This window comes from Tachyglossus aculeatus, chromosome 1 (assembly GCF_015852505.1).
Source record: "Tachyglossus aculeatus isolate mTacAcu1 chromosome 1, mTacAcu1.pri, whole genome shotgun sequence".
NCBI lineage: Eukaryota > Metazoa > Chordata > Mammalia > Monotremata > Tachyglossidae > Tachyglossus > Tachyglossus aculeatus.
In genome coordinates this window covers 155297094-155307299 of record NC_052066.1, presented here as the reverse complement: position 1 = coordinate 155307299, position 10206 = coordinate 155297094, and positions in this window count along the sequence as shown.

Here is a 10206-nt window from a genome sequence, read left to right as displayed (position 1 = left end):
AACATAGAGAGACAGTCCCTGCCCAACAGTGGGCTCACAGTCTAGAAGGGGGAGACAGAGAACAAAACCAAACATATTAACAAAACAGAATAGATATGTACAAATAAAATAAATAAATAGAGTAAGAAATATGTACAACCATATATCCATATATACAGGTGCTGTGGGGAAGGGAAGGAGGTAAGACGGGGGGATGAAGAGGGGGACGAGGGGGAGAGTCCCTTGTGGACAGAGAACATTTCTACCATTGCTACCAATTTTCATTCATTCATTCATTCATTCATTCATTCATTCATTCATTCATTCATTCAATCGTATTTATTGAGCATTCGTCCGTCCGTTCATTCATTCGTTCAGGCCCTTGCCAACCCCGCCCCTTCAAAACAAAAGCAACTTTATCAGTACGTCCAGCGCTGCACGCGCCCGGGCGACCACGTGCTCGTTCGTTCATTCATTCATTCATTCATTCATTCATTCATTCATTCGTCCGTCGTCCAGTGCTCTGCACGCAGTAATAAATACGATTGAATGAACGAATTCGTTCATTCACCATTCATTCACTAATAATAATAATAATAATGATGGTATTTGTTAAGCGCTTACTATGTGCAAAGCACTGTTCTAAGCACTGGGGGAATACAAGGTGATCAGGTTGTCCCACGTGCGGCTCACAGTCTTAATCCCCATTTTGCAGATGAGGGAACTGAGGCACAGAGCAGTTAAGTGACTTGCCCAAAGTCACACAGCTAATTGGCAGAGCTGGGATTTGAACCCGTGACCTCTGACTCCAAAGCCCAGGCTCTTTCCACTGAGCCATGCTGCTTCAATGATGATGGCATTTGTTAAGCGCTTATTCATTCATTCATTCAATCGTATTTATTGGGCTTTTACTGTGTGCAGAGCACTGTACTAAGAGCGCTTATTCATTCATTCATTCATTCATTCAGTCGTATTTATTGAGCGCTTACTGTGTGCAGAGCAGTGTACTAAGCGCTTGGGAAGTACAAGTTGGCAGCACATAGAGACAGTCCCTACCCAACAGCGGGCTCACAGTCTAGAAGGGGGAGACAGACAACAAAACAAAACATATTAACAAAATAAAATAAATAGAATAAATAAATACATAAATTAAATAGGATAATTATGTGCAAGTAAAATTAAAATAGAGTAATAAATACGTACAAACATATATACATATATACAGGTGCTGTGGGGAGGGGAAGGAGGTAAGGTGGGGGAAAGGGGAGAAGGGGGATAGGAAGGAGGGGGCTTACTAATGATAGCATTTTATTAAGCGCTTACTACATGCAAAGCACTGTTCTAAGCGCTGGGGAGGTTACAAGGTGATCTGGGGAGGTTACAAGGTGATGCACTGTGCTAAGCGCTGGGGAGGTTACAAGGTGATCAGGTTGTCCCACGGGGGGCTCACAGTCTTCATCCCCATTTTACAGATGAGGGAACTGGGGCTCAAAGAAGTTAAGTGACTTGCCCAAAGTCACACAGCAGACATGTGGCAGAGCCAGGATTAGAACCCATGACCTGTGACTCCCAAGCCCGGGCTCTTTCCACTGAGCCACGCTGCTTCTCAATCGTATTTTTTGAGCGCTGACTGTGTGCAGAGCACTGGACTAAGCCGTCTTGTACTTCCCAAGCGCTTAGCACAGTGCTGTGCACAGTCAGCGCTCAATAAATACGATTGAATGAATGAAGTACAAGTCGGCAACAGAGACGGTCCCCACCCAACAATGGACTCACAGTCTACTCCCGGCTCCGCCACATGTCTGCTGTGTGACCTCGGGCAAGTCACTTTACTTCTCTGAGCCTCAGTTACCTCATCGGTAAAATGGGGATGGAGACTGTGAGCCCCACATGGGACAACCCGATCATCTTGTATTCCCCCAGCGCTTAGAACAGTGCTTCGCACATAGTAAGCGCTTAACAAATGCCATCATCATTATCTTTACAAGGGGGAGACAGACAACAGAATGAAACACGTAGACAGGTGTCAAAACCGTCAGAATAAATAGAATTATACCTACATGCACATCATTACTAAAATAGAGTAGTAAATAGGTACAAGTAAAATCAATAGAGTAATAAATTTGTACAAATACATACAAGTGCTGTGGGGAGGGGAAGGAGGTAGGGCGGGGGCGATGGGGAGGATGAGAGGAAAAAGGGGGCTCAGTCTGGGAAGGCCTCCTGGAAGAGGTGAGCTCTCAGTAGTTTGTTCATTCGTTCATTCATTCATTCATTGTCGTATTTATTGAGCGCTTACTGTGTGCAGAGCACTGTACTAAGCACTTGTAAAGTACAATTCGGCGACAGGTAGAGAGAATCCCTACCCAACAACAGGCTCACAGTCTAGAAAAGCAGCATGGCTCCGTGGAAAGAGCACAGGCTTGGGAATTAGACATCATGGGTTCTAATCTTGGCTCCGCCGCTTGTCTGCTGTGTGACTTGGGACAAGTCACTTAACTTCTCTGGGCCTCAGTTACCTCATCTGTAAAATGAGGATTAAGACTGTGAGCCCCAGGTGGGATATTGATTACCTTGTATCCCCCCCCCCCCCCCCAGCACTTGGAACAGTGCTTTGCATATAGTAAGCACTTAACAAAAGCCATCATTATAATTACTACTATTATTATTATTAGAAGGGGGGAGACAGGCAACAAAATGAAACAAATAGGCAGCCATCAATAGCATCAAAATAGATAAATAGAATTACAGCTATATGCACATAATTAAAACAGAGTAATAAATATGTACAAATCAACACAAGTGCTGTGGGGAGGGGAAGGGGGTAGAGCAGAGGGAGGGAATCGGGTGATGGGGAGGGGAGGAGGAGGAGAGGAAAAAGGGGGGGCTCAGTCTGGGAAGGCCTCCTGGAGGAGGTGGGCTCTCAGTAGGGCTTTGAAGGGAGGAAGAGAGCTGGTTTGGTGGATGTATGGAGAGAGGACATTCCAGGCCAGAGGTAGGACGTGGGCCAAGGGTTGACAGTGGGACAGGGGAGAACGAGGTACGGTGAGGAGATTAGCGGCGGAGGAGCGGAGGGTGCGGGCTGGGCTGGAGAAGGAGAGAAGGGAGGTGAGGTAGGAGGGGGCAAGTGCGGTGTGTGTTAAGCGCTTTCTTGGTATTATACTGAGCGCTGGGGTAGATGCAAGCTAGGGCCACTGGAGTGGAGGATGGTTGGGCCCGGGAGCCCCCTCCCTGAGCTTCCTCCAGTCAGTTAATCCCATATACTGAGCGCTTACATTCATTCGTTCAATTATATTTATTGAGCGCTTACTGTGTCTAAGGCACTGTACTAAGCGCTTGGACTTACAGTGTGCAGAGCTCTGTACTGAGCACTTGGAAGAGTGCAATATAACAGACATATTCTCTGCCCACAGTGTAGTGGATAGAGCAGGCCCTGGGTGTCAGAAGGTCATGGGTTCTAATTCCAGCTCCCAAGGCTTATCTGCTGTGTAGCCTTGGGCCAAGTCACTTCACTTCTCTTTGCCTCAATTATTTCATCTGTAAAATGGGAATTAAGCCTGTGAGCCCCATGTGGGACAGGGACTGTGTCCAACCCAAATTGCTTGTTTGCACCCCAGCTCTTAGTACAGTGCCTGGCACTTGAGTAAGCACTTAACAGAGACCACAATGATTATTACTGTTATTATTTTATTAGTGTTAGGTAGCGTGGTATGCAGTGGTATGAGAAGCAGCGTGGCTCAGTGGCTTTGGAGTCAGAGGTCATGGGTTCAAATCCCCGCTCCACCACTTGTCAGCTGTGTGACTTTGGGCAAGTCACTTAACTTCTCTGGGCCTCAGTCACCTCATCTGTAAAATGGGGATTAAGACTGTGAGCCCCCCTGTGGGACAACCTGATCACCTTGTAACCTTCCCAGTATTTAGAACAGTGCTTGGCACACAGTAAGCACTTAAAAATGACGTTATTATTATTATTACCATGTATTGAGCACTTACTATCTACAGAGCACTGTACTAAGCTCTTGGGAAAGTACAATACACTTAGCAGACGTTTTTCCTACCTATAAGGGGCTTGATTTAGGACCTGCTAGTGAGCCTTGCACATCTTCCGTTTGGATCCTGATTCTTTTGGAACCTGTGCCAGGCATTTGAAGTTCATCGGATAGTGTGGAGGAGGGCACCTCTGTCCGATGGCTAGGAAGAGGTCAAAGCCCTGTGTCTTTGAAACTGTCCTCTCCCATTTCAATAGTGCTTCCAGCTAAATTAAGTCTGTACAAAAATTGTATTCACTGAAGTGATGTTGTATGGTCACAATGACGTTAAAGAGCTAATGAACAGACACAGATAGAATTGAATGCTAAGGAAGTCTTATACATTGCCAATAAATGTCAAATGTCTGAGCCTGTGGGAGGGCATATTGAGCCAAAAGAAAAATTCCTCTTCAGTGGGGGAGTCTGAAACACTTCACATTCATTCATCTGTATTTATTGAGCATTTACCATGTGTGGAGCACTGCACTAAGCACTTGGGAAAGCACAATACAACAATAGTGACATTCCCTGCCCACGAAGAGCTCACAGTCTAAAATGGGGGAGACAGACATGGGGCTTACAGTCTCAGTCCTCATTTTACAGATGAGGTAAATGAGGCACAGAGATGTTAAGTGACTTGCCCAAGGTCACGCAGCAGACAAGTGGCGGAGCCAGCATTAGAACCCAAGACCTGACTCCCAAGTCCGTGCCCTTGCCACTAGGCCATGCTACTTATTAAAATCACATCCCCTCCAAAAGGCCTTCCCCAAATAAGCCCTTATTTCTCTTGCTCCCTCTCCCTTCTGCATCCCCCTCACCTCTGCGCTTGGATTTTTATCCTTCATTCACCCCACCCACATTACTTATGTACATATCTGGAATTTAATATAATGTCTGCCTCCCCCTGTTAACTCTAAGTTCCTCGATCCTGTAGCTTATAGAAACTGTAAGCTCCTGAGCAGGGAACATGTCTATCAGCTGTCTCCCAGGCACTTAGTACAGCGCTCTAGAAAAAGTAAATGCACTAAATACAATTGATTGTACTCTGCCTTAATTGTAGGAAGCAGCCAATCTTTTGTCTTTCACACGTTCCTCAATCAGTGGTCAATCAATTCAGCACTTACTGTGTGGGTAGTATTATAATCATTACTTGGGGGAGTACAATACAACAGAGCTGGTAGAATCATTCCCTACCCACAAGGAGCTTACAGTCTACAGGGGAGACAGTCATTGAAAACAATTATTCATTCATTCATTCAATCGTATTTATTGAGCGCTTACTGCGTGCACAGCACTGTAGTAAGCGCTTGGGAAGTACAAGTTGGCAACATATAGAGACGGTCCCTACCCAACAGCGGGCTCATATTATATAGATCTGTACGTGAATACTATGAGGTGACTCGAGTACTGAGCCAGAGTTGCGATTTGAATGACAGTCATTCGCAGAGACCCAATCTGGCAATTCCCTAAACGAACCGCTGCTAAATGGGATCATTGCAAAGCATTCCGCTTCATTAATATATCATAGACAAAGTCCTTCAGAATGTCATGGAACCCCTAGCTGACAGTACAGTACAGTTAGTACAGTGCCTGGCACATAGTAAACGCTTAACAGATAGCATTTTTTTTTCTACTACAACTCAAACTGCACACTTAGCTCCTCTAATGCCAACCTGTTCACTCTACCTTGATCTCGTCTGTCTCGCTGCCGACCCCTTACCCACGTCCTCCCTCTGTCCTGGATCACCCTTCCACCTGCCTCTGTGATAGACCCGAGCCCGGGCTTTGGAGTCAGAGGTCATGGGTTCGAATCCCGGCTCCGCCACATGTCTGCTGTGTGACCTTGGGCAAGTCACTTAACTTCTCTGAGCCTCAGTTATCTCATCTGTAAAATGGGGATTAAGACCGTGAGCCCCACGTGGGTCAACTTGATCACCTTGTATCCCCCCCAGCGCTTAGAACAGTGCTCTGCACATAATAAGCGCTTAAGAAATGCCATTATTATTATTATTATTATTATTCAGAGCCTTATTAATATCTCATCTCTTCCAAGAGTCCTTCCCCGACTAAAACCTCATCCCCACTACACCCTCTCCTTTCTGCCTCGACAATGCTCTTGGACCTGTACTCTTTAAGCACTAGATATTCAACCCCATCCTTCCCCATGTAGCCCTTATGTCCAAAACTCTAGACTCCAAGCTTGTCTTTATATTGTAAGCTCATTTTGGGCAGGGAACATGTCTACCAACTCGGTTGTATTGTACTTTCCCTAGAGCTTACACAATAGGCACTCAATAAATAATAATAATAATAATGATGGCATTTGTTAAGCGCTTACTATGTGCAAAGCACTGTTCTAAGCACTGAAGAGGATACAAGGTAAGCGGGTTGTCCCACATGGGGCTCACAGTCTGCATCCCCATTTTGCAGATGAGGTAAATGAGGCCCAGAGAAGTTAAGTGACTTGCCCAAGGTCACACAGCAGACATCTGGCAGAGTTGGGATTCGAACCCATGACCTCTGACTCCAAAGCCCGTGCTCTTTCCACTGAGCCATGATGCTCACTAATCCATAAATTATTTTAATGTCTGTCTCCCCCTGTAGACTCTAAGCTCCGTATGGGCAGGGAACATGTCCTTCCTCTCCCCCTCGTCCCCCTCTCCATCTCTTACCTCCTTCCCATCCCCACAGCACCTGTATATATGTATATATGTTTGTACATATTTATTACTCTATTTATTTATTTTACTTGTACATATCTACTCTATTTTATTTTGTTAGTATGTTTGGTTTTGTTCTCTGTCTCCCCCTTTTAGACTGTAAGCCCACTGTTGGGTAGGGACTGTCTCTATATGTTTCCAACTTGGACTTCCCAAGCGCTTAGTACAGTGCTCTGCACACAGTAAACGCTCAATAAATACGATTGATGATGATGATGATGATGATGATAATGTCAACCAACTTTATTTTAATTATGGTACTTACTATGTGCCAACACTGTTCTAAGCACTGGGTTAGATACAAATTAATCAGGTTGGTCACAGTGACTATTCTACGTGATGCTCACAATCTAAGTAGGCGGGAGTAGAATTTAAGCCGTGGAAAGAGCTCGGGTTTGGGAGTCAGAGGTCATTGGTTCTAATCCCAACTCTGCCACTTGTCTGCTGTGAGATCTAGGGCAAGAGAAGCAGCATGGCCCAGGGAAAAGAGCACCGGCTTTGGAGTCAGAGGTCATGGGTTCAAATCCCGCTCCACCAATTGTCAGCTGTGTGACCTTGGGAAAGTCACCTAACTTCTCTGTGCCTCAGTTACCTCATCTGTAAAATGGGGATTAAGACTGTGAGCCCCCCATGGGACAACCTGATCACCTTGTAACCTCCCCAGCCCTTAGAACAGTGCTTTGCACAGAGTAAGTGCTTAATAAATGCCATTATTATTATTATTATTATTTAGACTGTGAGCCCACTATTGGGTAGGGACTGTCTCTACATGTTGCCAACTTGTACTTCCCAAGTGCTTAGTACAGTGCTCTGCACACAGTAAGCGCTCAATAAATACGATTGATGATGATGATTATTATTAAGTCACTTCCTTCTCTGGGCCTCAGTTACCTCATCTGCAAAATGGAGATTGGGACTGTGAGCCATTCACGATACAGGGACTGTGTCCAACCCAATTTGCTTGTATCTACCCCAGCGCTTTGTACAGTGCCTGGCACATAGTAAGTGCTTAGCAAGCACCATAATAATAATGATTATGATTACACCACTGATGAATGAGATAGCAGAGATTGAGGTACAGTGAGCAGATGGGTGTTAGAAAAATAAAGTATGCAGGCTGGGTTGTGATAAGAGAGGGGGAGAGCAAACAGTCAATCATCACAGTTTTATTTGTTGGTTCATTTTTTATTTTTTAATATTGGGTTTCCACTGCATGCCAAGTACTGTCTTGGGTGCAGAAATGGTTGGCTGCAAAGAAGATCACCCCACTCAGTCGGTACAAATTTAAAGTAGTCCAATTTTTTTTTTCAGATCTGGTCTATTTTGACTATCCATGCTCACGCCTGAACTTGATTTTTTAAGCCAACCTTGGTTTCTACAAATAGAGTTGTTCCTCCATTGTGCTAAAATAGGAGGACAAAACCCATTAGCACACTTTCATTTTAATGGAAAAAGATGCCTTTGATAAACCTTACTCTAACCATAAATAGCTGCACCAAAAAGCAGTCTATTCTCTGTCCCAGTTTAGAGTATCTCAAGACAAACTGGCCAAAGTGATTGTGGGGACCTTTTCCTTATTTAACGTGGCAATCAGAATGATCTAACTTGTTATAAAGAGGTGAATAGGTCAATTGGAATTTATTTGCTGAGTTGATTCACTGACATTAATTCGTTAAGTAGATGGATTACCATTTATTTTCTGAATATGCCAAAGGCATCATTTTGAAAGAAGCCATCCTACTGAATAGAGCATGGGCCTGGGAATCAGAAGGACCTGAGTTCTAATCCCTACTCAGCTCCATGTGGGAAAGGGACTGTGTCCAACTTAATTTGTGTCCAGTGCTTAATATAGTTCCTGGAACATAGTAAGAACTGAACAAATATTATTATTATTATTCTCCTGAAGATCCATCGTTAGGGCTCTGCTGCTCTCCCCACAGCACTCTTGTACATATCTTTATAGTGTTACTTCCCCTCTGTTTTTTATTTTGATGTCTGTCTCCTCCAGTAGATTGTAAGCTCTCTGACTGTAGGGATAATAATAATAATGATGGCATTTGTTGAGCGCTTACTATGTGCAAAGCACTGTTCTAAGCGCTGGGGAGGATACAAGTTGATCAGGTCATCCCACTTGGGGCTCACAGTCTTAATCCCCATTTTACAGATGAGGTAACTGAGGCCCAGAGAAGTTAAGTGACTTGCTCAAAGTCACACAGCTGACAATTGGTGGAGCTGGGATCAAGCCTACCAGCTCTATTGAACTCTCCCAAGCACTTAGTGCAGTGATAAATACCACTGATTGATACTGAGGTTATAGGGTGGAGAATGGACAACAGAAATTTCAGAGTTGAAAATGGGTATTCAATATCTGTTCTCCTTCCTACTTGGACTCCAAGCCCTATGTGGGGCTCGATTATCTTGTATCTACCCTAATATTTAGTACAGTGCTTGGCACATAGTAAGTGCTTAACAAATGCCATTATTTTAGTGAATTAAGGCAATAAATGACTCCCGGCACGAGCTATTGTTTATGCAGTACTCAGTTTGCTAGACCTTCCCCTGACTTCCTTAACAAATCCATGGATCAGCTTTAAGCAGAGTTGACATCGTAATCTCCTAGCAAGTAAAATAAATGCACCCCTGACAAATCAACATGACTAGTTAAAATGTGCGTGCTGATATATGAAACTTAGAGACTGTTTCATCAATTGTCTTCTTAGCATGAGGAAACTGAGAGACAAAGAAGGTAAGTGACTAGGCCAAGTTTGCACAGCAGGCCAAGGAGCCGGAATTAGAATCCCAGGTCCTCTGATTCCCAGGCTTGTGCTCTATGTGTATGAACTCAGTCCTGTGTGGGCTATCGATATTTAGTTGGGTGACAAGAAAAGTTCCATTTTCCTGCAGAATGCCTCACCTGATCCATCTGGTCTAGTCTTCTGCCTGCTAACCTTTTGTTTCCAAGACATCAATCAATAACCTTAAGCTTATGCAGCATGGCACTGAGCGTTAGCAAGACAATTATATGGACATTAATTCAGTCCCTAGCTCCCAAAGGAAGAAAGGACAGACACATAGGGAATAAACTCAAGGCTAAATATAAAAATTTTAAAAACCTACAGTTCAATCTTTTTAACTTTTCATGCTCCTTGCTACTCTGGACTGCCCATTTTACCCTTTGATGGTCTCTCTGCCAAACAGAACAGGGACTGTGTTAACTCCATTTCACTAGGTTCATTCATTCATTCATTCAGTCAGTCATATTTATTGAGTGCTTACTGTGTACAGAGCACTGTACTAAGCACTTGGGAAGTACGAGTCAGAAACATATAGAGACGGTCCCTACCCAACAACGGCCTCAAGCTCTAATCTTGGTTCTGCCCTTTGCTTGCCATTTGACTTGGGAAGTCATAACTTCTTTGTGCCTCAGTTTTCTCATTCCTAAAATGGAGATTAAATACTTACCCTCCCTTCCTCTCACA